The sequence below is a fragment of the Pseudopipra pipra genome, chromosome 1 (assembly GCF_036250125.1).
Source record: "Pseudopipra pipra isolate bDixPip1 chromosome 1, bDixPip1.hap1, whole genome shotgun sequence".
Lineage (NCBI taxonomy): Eukaryota > Metazoa > Chordata > Aves > Passeriformes > Pipridae > Pseudopipra > Pseudopipra pipra.
The window spans coordinates 122295882-122306137 of NC_087549.1; the positions used below are offsets into that span (position 1 = coordinate 122295882).

The following is a 10256-nucleotide window of genomic DNA, read 5'->3' on the forward strand; positions in this document are numbered from 1 at the left end:
CAATTCCTGCAGCGTGGGGGGAACCATAGATGCTGGATTGTGCCCTACTGTCTTACCTCCATCCTCCCCCCTCTCATCATGCTGCTGCCTTCTCCCACTCATCAGTGAGCTCTGAGCTCCAAGGGCTTTCACAGTCTTGAAATTTCCCATCTCCTTACCTGTTGCTTTCCCCAGACCTCCAAAGAACCTTACCACCAGACCTGTAGCTTTGTCTGCGGGCAAGGGAGGCAAAAATTCTCCTGCCCACCTTTGCAACACATTTTGAGAACCTCCCTTGATCAGTGCTATCTCGAAAGGTTCAGTGATTTGAGGGGGCAAAGGAGGAAAAGGGGAAGGCAGGGTTCGTGATGTATTTATTAACTCCAGGCCAAGCAAGAAGCTTTCTGGTGGGGAGGGGAACAAAACGGAGCTTCCTTCCCATGCTCATGTAATTATTGTGTTTATATTTGCAAAAATAATAAAATGTTTGAAACACAAATTGGCCTGAGGCTTGAGCCAGGCTTAGGTTTCAGGGTTTTTTCAGCCTAACTCCTAATCAGTTATTCTGTACCTCAGTAGTCCTGCCTTGCTTGTGCTGATTTACTGGTCAGTTTTATTACCAGTGTTGTAACACAGATATAATAGAGGTTGTCACTGCTTGTCAGTGTCTGAGGTAAGTTGTTTCCCAACAGAACCTGGGCTACAGATAACACCTGCTTTTTTTAAGCAGATCCTTTGCCTGAATGTAATTAATGGAAAGGCTGGACTGGAGCCAGGACTCCATAAAGTTGTTGCCCCACCAGTGTAAAGTCGGGATTTGTCTGGTCAGCAGACTTGAAGAGACAGAGACAGAGGCCATGCCTGCCCCTGCCCAGGGTGGATGTTGCATCTTGGCGTGTCATCAGGGATCCCTCAAGCACCAGAAAATGGTGCTTGTCGTGCAACAGTCTGTCAGGATTTCCCTGTTCCACACCTGCACTGAGCATACCTCACCTGCTTTGAAGGAATGAAGCTGTTGGCTGATGGGTGTTGAGATGCTTCAGTACCACCAGGAACAGGATAGTGGGAGAGCAACTGTGGATGCGGGGTAAAAAGTGGCTCAGCCATGACCAGCTGCAGCTAGGCTGGGTTCTTGTGGTGCAGTTGTGATGGTTCCCGTGCAGATTTCTAAGAGAGCTGTGGCAAAGCGACAGGACAAGAGAACGTAGCCTCAAGATGTGCCAGGGGAGAATCAGGGTGGGCACCAGGAGGAATTTCTTAATGGAAATGTTGTATAACATCGGAACGGGCTGCCAAGGGTGGTGATGGAGTTACCGTCCCTGGAGGTGTTCAAGAAATGACTGGATGTGGCACTTAGTGCCATGGTCTAGTTAGCAAGGTGGTGATCTGTCAAAGGCTGGACTCGATGATCTCAGAGGTCTTTTCCAACGTGGATGATTCTGTGATTCTGTGAAAGCAAAACGCAGAGAAAGAGACAAAACAAAGGGGAAATCAAACAACGTAAGTCCTCCCCGATCTGGGTCGTTTGTTACCGGTTCGTAACGCACTCGCCACAAACGCAGGACTCTTTCGTCGCGCTGCGCTCCGCTCCCGCCGCTCCGCTTCCTCCGCTCCGCTCCCTCCGCTCCGCCGCGCCCCCCCGTGACCGGCCGGGCCGGGCCGGGCCGCGCCGCCACCGGGGGGCGCTGCATCCGCGCGGCCGCCGCCGGGACACGGGCGGCCACCAGGTGGCAGCAGCAGCCCGCGGGGTCACCGTGCCCGGGGGTCCCTCTGACCCGGGGTCCCTCTGACCCGGGGTCCTTCTGACCCGGGGTCCCTGTGCCGCGGGGTCCCTGTGCCGCGGGGTCACCGTGCCCGGGGGTCCTTGTGCTGCGGGGTCACACTTCCCCGGGGATCTCTGTGCCGCGGGGGTCCCTCTGTCCCGGGGTCCCTGTGCCGCGGGAGTCCCTGTGTCGCGGGGGCCCCTCTGCCGCGGGAGTCCCTCTGCTCCGGGGTCACCCTGACGTGGGGTCGCTCTGCCCCTGGGGTTCCTCTGCCGCGGTGTCACCTTGCTGCGGGGTTCCTCTGCTCCGGGCTCATCCTGCCGTGGGGGTCCATCTGCCCCGGGGTCCTTCTGCCACGGGGTTCCTCTGGCTCGGGGTCTCTCTACCGCAGGAGTCCCTTGACGCGGGGGTCCCTCTGCCCCGACGGTCGCTCTGCCCCCGGGGTCCCTCTGCTCCGGGGGTTCCTCTGCTCTGGGGTTAACCTGCTGTGGGAGTCCCTCTGCCTAGGGATCACCCTGCTGCGGGGTCCCTCTGCTCCAGGGTCACACTGACGCGGGGGTTTCTCTGTCCCGGGGTACCTCTGCCACAGGGTCCTTCTGCCGCGGGGGTCCCTCTGCCCCAGGGTCCCTATGCTCCAGGGGTCCCTCTCTCCCGAGGTCACCTTGCTGTGGGGGTCCTTCTGCCACATCTCGAGGCTTCCATGGTGTGCTCTACCCTCCACATAGCAGAGCTGCCAGCCCCAGATGTATCTGTTATTATTTTTATTAATTATCTTAATCTTTGTGGCTCTGGGTTTCTGAAAGTGGCAGCAATGAGACTTCAGTTTTAATTTGAGCTGAAGTTAAAAAGTGCTGTCATTCTGTCTGTAGAGCATGGATTTGTATGGCAGAAATTAAACGGGATTGCTATCACTTTAATTATGGGGAATGAGAGAAGTAAATATGTTTGCAAAAAGGGAAAAATGTAAAATCTATGGAGTTAAAACTAGAACAACCTCAAGTGATCATAGATGTAGCCCAGACATAGAATCGTCATAGAATCATAGAATGGTTTGAGTTGGAAGGAACCTTAAAGATCATCTAGTTAGAACTCTCTTGCTATGGGCAGGGACACCTTCCACTAGACCAAGGTACTCAAAGCCCCATCCAATCTGGCCTTGAACACTTTCAGGGATAGGGCATCCACAGCTACTCTGGGCAACCTGTTCCAGTGCCTCACCACCCTCATAGTGAAGAATTTCTTCCCAGTGTCTAATCTAAATCTACGCCCTTTCAGTCCTCATGTTGCAAAGGGTGATGAGCAATTAAAAAGTATAAATGAAAGGCAAGAAAAAGAAGTCAGCAAGATGCAGTTGCCAGAAGCTAAGCCTGGGTAAGGAAGAGTTGATGTCCACTTTGACCACGGTCAGAGTAGCTGGAGAGGCCCTGCTTTCATGTGAGGGCAGGAGGGCTGAGGGAGAGGGTGTGTCCAGGGCTGAAACTCTGGCTTGCCACTTTTACATCAGAAAGGTCCTGTTTAGAGACACCGTTTCTCAGGCAACCTGTCTACATGTTATTTCTGCAGTAGAAATATCTGATCTTTTAGAAGGATTTCCTACAGTTGGAGGGCAGCTGATCTGCCCAGAGAAAGGAGCAAAACCTCTGCTAAAGTACCTTCCCTGACCAGCAGACATAAGACCCGCATCCAGGGAGAAAGGGAGACACTGCCCAGGGTCTGAAACCAGACCCTCACTTCACTGTTTGGGCACCAGGTGGATGTACAGCCTCACCACAGCAGGATGGAGACCAACCTGCCACACCTAAGGACTGTCTTCTGTGAGGTGAGAGAAGCAGGACCATTTTGTACTCCTGGGTAGCTCTTCCAGAAAATAAAAAAGCAGTGACTCAGGCAGCAACAAGACAGACAACAAGACATCCACTACAGAGGAGGATCTCTGCACCGTGATCTTCATGGGAGAGAACAGACAGGGGAGAGGGCTGCCCACCATTCAGCTCCCGCAGGCTCAGAGGCCACTCAGGTGCCAGCTCTATCAGGATCAGCTGAAATGTTACATCAGCTCCTCTGGAGAGAAGGAACCATTACATCCATGAGGTGTTGGATGTGCTCATCCTAATACACAGAGCATGACAGTGAAATAAATCCTCTGCTCAGTCCTGTCTTGTCACAGGACACTAATTCAGCTTACTCTACCTGTGGCAGGTAGTGGGCACAAACAGGGCTTTTGTAGGTCTGGCATCAGCTGTCTTTCATGGATGAAAATCCTACCACTGGAGAAAGGGAAACCTGAGTAAGAGGCAAGCAAGGTTCATGATACCAAGCTATGGCAGCTGCTCAGGGGTATGAGGCTGACCACAGACTACATGCAGCAGAGAAGGATGAGACTAGCTCCTCTGGGCATCTGGCAATCTCTGCTGAGCTCCATTCTCCTTCTGAGACACACTCAGACTCATTCAGGAAATGCCTTCATCAGTGGAGATGTCCAGATGCTGTGCACATGCAGCAGAGTACTGCTAAGCAGTAAGGCAGCTGCCACATGGTGGAGTTAAATCAGAAGCCCCAGGTGGGCACTGGAAAGCATAAAGATAGTTTAAGCCAGGCACATACCATAAAACATTGCTATTCTGTGCAGCAACATGAGGTAAAGGGTAATACTGGGAAAGGAAATCTAGCAGCATCATTATTCTGAAGCCATTAGCCTGTAGCATTTGTAAGTAGAGATCATGTGAACACAGAAAGGAGAAATGTCTGGGCTGAGAATGACCCATTCCCTGTGCTTCTTTGATGGGAAATTTTTTGCCAGTTTGCCTTTGGCTGTTAGTGAAATATGCCTTCTGACAACAAGCAGTGTGGTGAATAAGCCATTGTGGACTGCACTCAACATTAGATTGGAATGAGAGAAAATGGCATCGCTCATTTTCTCTAGTGAGCCTTCACAAATCTTTTATGCAATAAAAGAGAATTTACCATCCTGTCTAAAAGTCCTTCTCAAAGATAGTGCTAGGCAGTCAAATCAGGCATCAAACACAACAGTACTGAAGGCACTAAAATGTTCAGTACATTTGGACTGGGACAACCAACAGCTGCAAATGCAGCAGCAGATGAGTTAGCCACATCTGCTGAGGGATGAGAACACAAGATGAAGGGTTTTTTAAAAGTGCTAAGCAACTTAGGAGCGAGTGTCATGGGAGGGATCGTGTCATCGAACTCCACATAGAGATACCGAGTTCTCATTTTAGTCATTGAAGATGTAGTCAATATTGTCAGTGGACTGTAGTTCATTATTTGCTCTATTTTAACTTTTCTAAACCAGCTGAATATGTTTGAAGATTATTTCTTTCCATTGGCTCTGCAAGGATTTGCAAGGGACAGCTCATCTGTTTAGATCTGCACTGTGGTTGTCTAAATGTCAGAGAAAGGGTCTTCTCCTATGTGGTGTGTCCATACTTCTCACACAGGGCAAAACCAGACAGACAAAAGAAGATCCAGTGTCATGGCATGACTGCACAAAGCAGAGCAGATCTGTGACAGTGCAGAGTGTACAGAGTGAAGAGGAGAACAGAAAAGGAGCCACTTGACTGCATCATGAGATATAAACCTGATCCTGAATAATCATCCTATTAGCCATACTAATTTTTTACTTAATTTCTAAGCAAAAATGATGCTATGTGAAGAACATACAGGCAAGGACTGAGAATAAGACGTTGCAGTACCCTTGGCAAGGTCTGGCTGTCATGACTCTGTACCTAGACAACAGATCACAGCTTTCATCAACAGAGCTCAAAACCAGTTCAGTGTTTATTGGGAATTTGGGCACAAAGTACCCACAAAGCAATGGGAAGCTGGGAGTCAGAAGAGGCACGAAGTTGTTAATCAGTGCAAAAGAAGCAAGAAAGCAGGTCTGCCTGACAGTGTGGGAACACTGCAGTGGAGCCCCTGGAGATCAGATAGCAACTGAGCGTAAAGATAGATGGGTCTGAGAACCTCAGATATTTCCCTGAAGAGAAAGTCAGTGTGGTCCAGCTGTATAATGCCGGACAGTGCATAGAAGTGCTTAGGAAATTCTTGCACAGAGCTACTAAGAGTCACACATTTAGTCTTACATACGTGAGTAACTAGGGCAAGATCCAACAATCAAGTAAGGACACAAAGAATGGCCACAGCCTATGCTGAAGTATCACTGGTGATGTTCACAGGCTTAATGTGAAAAGCAAACCAAGAAAGCAGTAAATAATAGGACTAGATGGACAGCACAATGGGGCTTATGTGCCAAAGCCAAAGTGAGGAATAAAAAATACAGCCCTTTACTACTCTCTGTTGAGGCTTAGAAAGATGACACATAACAAGGGACAACGGAATGCTGCTCAGCAGCCCACCAATCTGCAGCAGAGACATACAGTTACAGCCTTGAGCTGCAAGTTAAGGCAATTGCAGTTCATGTTTCTAAGTGCTGGTTTGATCCTTTATGTATCAGCCAAGAAGCAAAGGCTATGTCCACCTTATTTGAGACAGCTGATGTTCCTGGCCAAAGTACAGGGAAGAAGTCTGTGCTGCCCAAAAGGATTTATGTTTCTGCAAACACACTATAGCTCTCTATATCCCTTCCCCGTTACGCATTTATATATCTTGGCTGAAACACAAGTGTTTCTTCTGTAAAGATATGGTGGTTTGGTCAGAATTCACTTCTTTAGTTGGAAAAATGCTGAAAGTGCTCTCCATGTCTCACTGATGACAGTAATATGTCAGCATCAGTTCAAAAGACAGACAAGTCCAGGGAAAGATTCTCACCTATGGAAGACAAGAGGCTTTTGTCCTTTTCTATCCGTTTCTTCCTGCCTGTCTTCTTCCCTTGACCATGCCATTCCACCCCTCTGTCACACAGTTTTTAGTATGATGAGCGTCAGCACCAGTGCATGGCAAGTGATAGGATCACATGCCCAAGAATTGGACCAGCAAGAAAGAAAAGTGCAATTCTCTGTTGGCCAAAATGAGTTCTGCCAGCTCATAGCATGTCCTGAGGCCATGCATAGCCCTAATACAGACTAGCTGGCCAAAGTCCAGGGTAGCAAAACACATAAACCTAAGCACGGGAATCATTCTTCTTCCCTTCAGAGCTCCTATGGTTGAAGTTCAGGATGAACACTCTGTTGAATAAAGAATTAAATTAGCAAAGCATTTGGATTACTAGTCTAGGCAGCAGCAGAGGGCTCAGTGCCACAGGGGATCATTCATCTCTCTGTTCTTCTGACATGCTCCCAATTCAGGTTTCAATGTGTGAAGTCCTTTTGTAGAGAGATCCTTCTGTGGGTGTGAGATATTCATGGCCAGTCTTCGCGAACGAAGATTTGGGAAAGGTCATTACCCTTCCAGCCTGCGCAGCGGATATTTTAGGTGGGACACAGTGTTCGCTAAACTGAGCCCACCCTTTAATCCTAAGGTTCAACTGCCAGGGCCGAGCAAGCTTGGACAGTGGCAGCGAGGTCCTCAGGACATAGGTTTGTTTAGAGTGACCTTCTCTTAGATGGATGGCCTTACAGGGCTGACGAGCTCCATCTGCCTGGGGAAGTTCCCTGACCGGGAATCGAACCTGAGCCACGGCAGTGAGAGAGCCGCATCCTAACCACTAGACCACCAGGGGGCCTGGGTGTGAGATATATTGTGGTCTGTAAAGACCTTTGGGTTCCTCTTAAGACTCTGTGAGACAATCTGTGAATTCCTTTACCTCCATTTGTGTGCAGTTACTCACGTCCATAGACTCACTATGGTTGAAGGCTTGCTAATACTAGTGTGGGATTTACAGTCCTGAGCCCTTTATGAAGGTTGCAAAATGTTAAACATTCTCAGCAGTTCTGGGGAAAAATCATATTTTATGAGATTAGCAGGTGTAATTACGAGAAAACCAGGTGTTCTTCACTGCAAAATGCCTGTCCCCTTTTTTTTTACTGCAGATTGATCTGTACTCAAGGGAAGCAGAAAGACTGTCCCACACCATCATCAGTTTCCAAGATGAACATTCCTAAGGTGAAAATCAGTATACACAGTGCTAACTTCAGCCTAGGAAGTCTGTTGGATTAAGCAATGGAAGCAGACAAAAAGCTCCTTAGAAATGCTGTGGGTGACAATTGTCTGCGGTCAGTTCATTCATCCCGGGGTGGTACTGTATGTGGGAAGTGAGTGCGGGCTAACAATGCCACAGCTGCTTTCCCAACCCACATGTTGGTCATGTGTAGGTCCTCCTCAGCCCAATAAAGAAGTGGGCTGAAGCGTGAGTTGCCTTTCACTCCACTGAAAATGGCTACAAAGCACTGCAGCTGAGTGAGTAGGGCTGAGTGAGAAGGCTCACCAAAGTTCAGTGTCAGTGTGTTAAGAAGCACAACTGTTTAAAGCAACTGGCTGGGCAGATGAAAGGTATTTGCAGGTTGTTCTCTATCCAAAAGGGCAACATTAAAAGTGTTGCATAATCAAAACTGTGTATGTGCAGTTCATGTTGAGAATGAGTGACTGAGAGGTTTATTTAATGTATGATTCAGTGTTTAAGCTATTATTACAATTTTTCTATTTATGCCTTGTCCTTTGTGCTTTTACATATGCATTTTATTAAAGTTCCAAGAATTATTTATGCAATTTCTTTTGGAGGAATTCTTGAAGGCTTCCTATAGTTATGATCAAATACCAGGGAATTTAGTCTTCTGCTCCTGCTTAAGTTGATTATAGCAGGGTGAGTTGAATCTTCATACATGTCTTAAAGAGCAGCATTTGGTCCTACAGATACATACACACCAACATACATACAACCATATGTACATAGACCCAGTTTCTGCAGCTGCATGTGAAAACTCTCACTAAATGAAAGCTCCTCGAAATAGAAAATTACTTTCTTCTGTGTTTGCCAGTGATATCGTATGTTTAGTAATATTTCACTGTAAATTCTTATTCTGAATAGTGCCAACTTGCAGTGAAAATAGTGTATTAATGAAAAAGAGCACTGGTATCACAAAAAGAGCATAAGATCACATCCACACTTTCCTGTGTTGTCTCTGATCTGTAGTACTGGGTCTAAGGCTGTTGGCCCTTCTCATATAAGAGTCAAATTCTGTCTTCAGGGATATTTTGTACACATTCTGCTGCAATCTGAGGCTTGATGTGTAGGGATATTTTGATGAGCTGATCAGCTCTGATCACCAGCACAATGGTGCTGCTGCACAAAGAGGATCTCTCCCAGACTGACTTCATGGTTATTTTCCCTCCTTCTATACACTGTGAGCTCTAAGAATAAGAATAAATGGACTTCCCAGTTTCCAAAGTCAAAGACAGTGTGAATTGATATTGCCCACCAAAATGCAGTGAGACTAAATCAATAACATCTGCAATAAGGCATAATGAAGACAAAATTATATCTCAGCTTTCCCAAACAGCTGTGAATCTATTTTTAATGACCCTCATTTTTGGCAGTCAGCTAAACAACTTTTAAAATGTCCTCGAAAATGGATTGTTAAGTAGATCAGCAATGCAGAACACTGAAATGCCATTAATTGCAGCTTCTTCTGTGTGGTCTATAGTACTTGGCACGAAAACACCCTCACTCTATACCTAGACTTGAAAACATATGCGGCACCATAGGGAAGTTTGAAAAAAAAATAAGTGACTTTAAATAGGTGACTTAAAGAATAATGCAGTGTGAATGCAGCCACTGATTTGCATTTTTTTTTTTAGGTAGGGTTTTTAGAGAAACTTTATCTGTTTTTGCAGCCATGCCCTATCATTCAGTGGTCCTGCCCTGCATGATGACAGCTTTGTACACTGATAAAAAAGCTCCTGGGCTTGGCCTCTTGGGCTTTCAGCACAGGTTCTCAGTTTGAAAGAGTCAGCTTTCTTCCAGCACCGATGGAGTTCATCACAGCGAGGTACAACATGGCATTTTAAACCTCAGCATGATGTGTATTTTTCTTAAAATGCAGAGTATACAGTGACAGTGGAGGTGGTGAAAGAGAGTCGTGGAGTGAGAGGTGTATTTGGTTATTCTTTGCACTCAGTCACATAGGTCAAGCTCATCTAGGGTGAACAATGTCTCCTGGCAAGGCAGAAAACAGGGAAAAAGTGCTTCCCTTGGGATCTGCTTGTGGTGATGCCTGGCAGTGTGAATCAATGAGGTTACTGTGGACTGCGATTATTGCTCATCTTGCATGGTGATTTGAACAACACTGACCTTCCAGTTTGCTGAGCTTTCCTCTTCCTCATACCTAGCAATGAAACTAAGTTCTTTTGTACCAGTTCTGTCTGGTACAAAAATTAATCAATATTACTGTGCACACCTCATCCTGTTGCTCTACATGCTGCATGCTTCTTCCCTAACGAATGTACAGTCCAGATACAGGTCTCCATGCTGCTCTTTGGAAGCCTTTAGGTGACTTCTCAGAACAAATATGGTTTCTTCAATTGGCTCCATTCCCTGGGAAAGGCTGCTGGTGAGGGCTGACACTACACCACACTCACAGCAGCAGGGTTGGTACGATGGAG

General features: G+C 47.1%; 1 long non-coding RNA gene across 1 annotated transcript; it reads left to right on the top strand.

Annotated features, from left to right (window-relative positions):
- Positions 1-1905: 1905 nt before the first annotated feature.
- LOC135420498 (uncharacterized) lies at positions 1906-8206 on the top strand. The gene is made up of 2 exons (XR_010433571.1): positions 1906-2487; positions 7688-8206. It is a non-coding gene; the product is annotated as an uncharacterized LOC135420498 (long non-coding RNA).
- The last annotated feature ends 2050 nt before the right edge of the window (positions 8207-10256 follow it).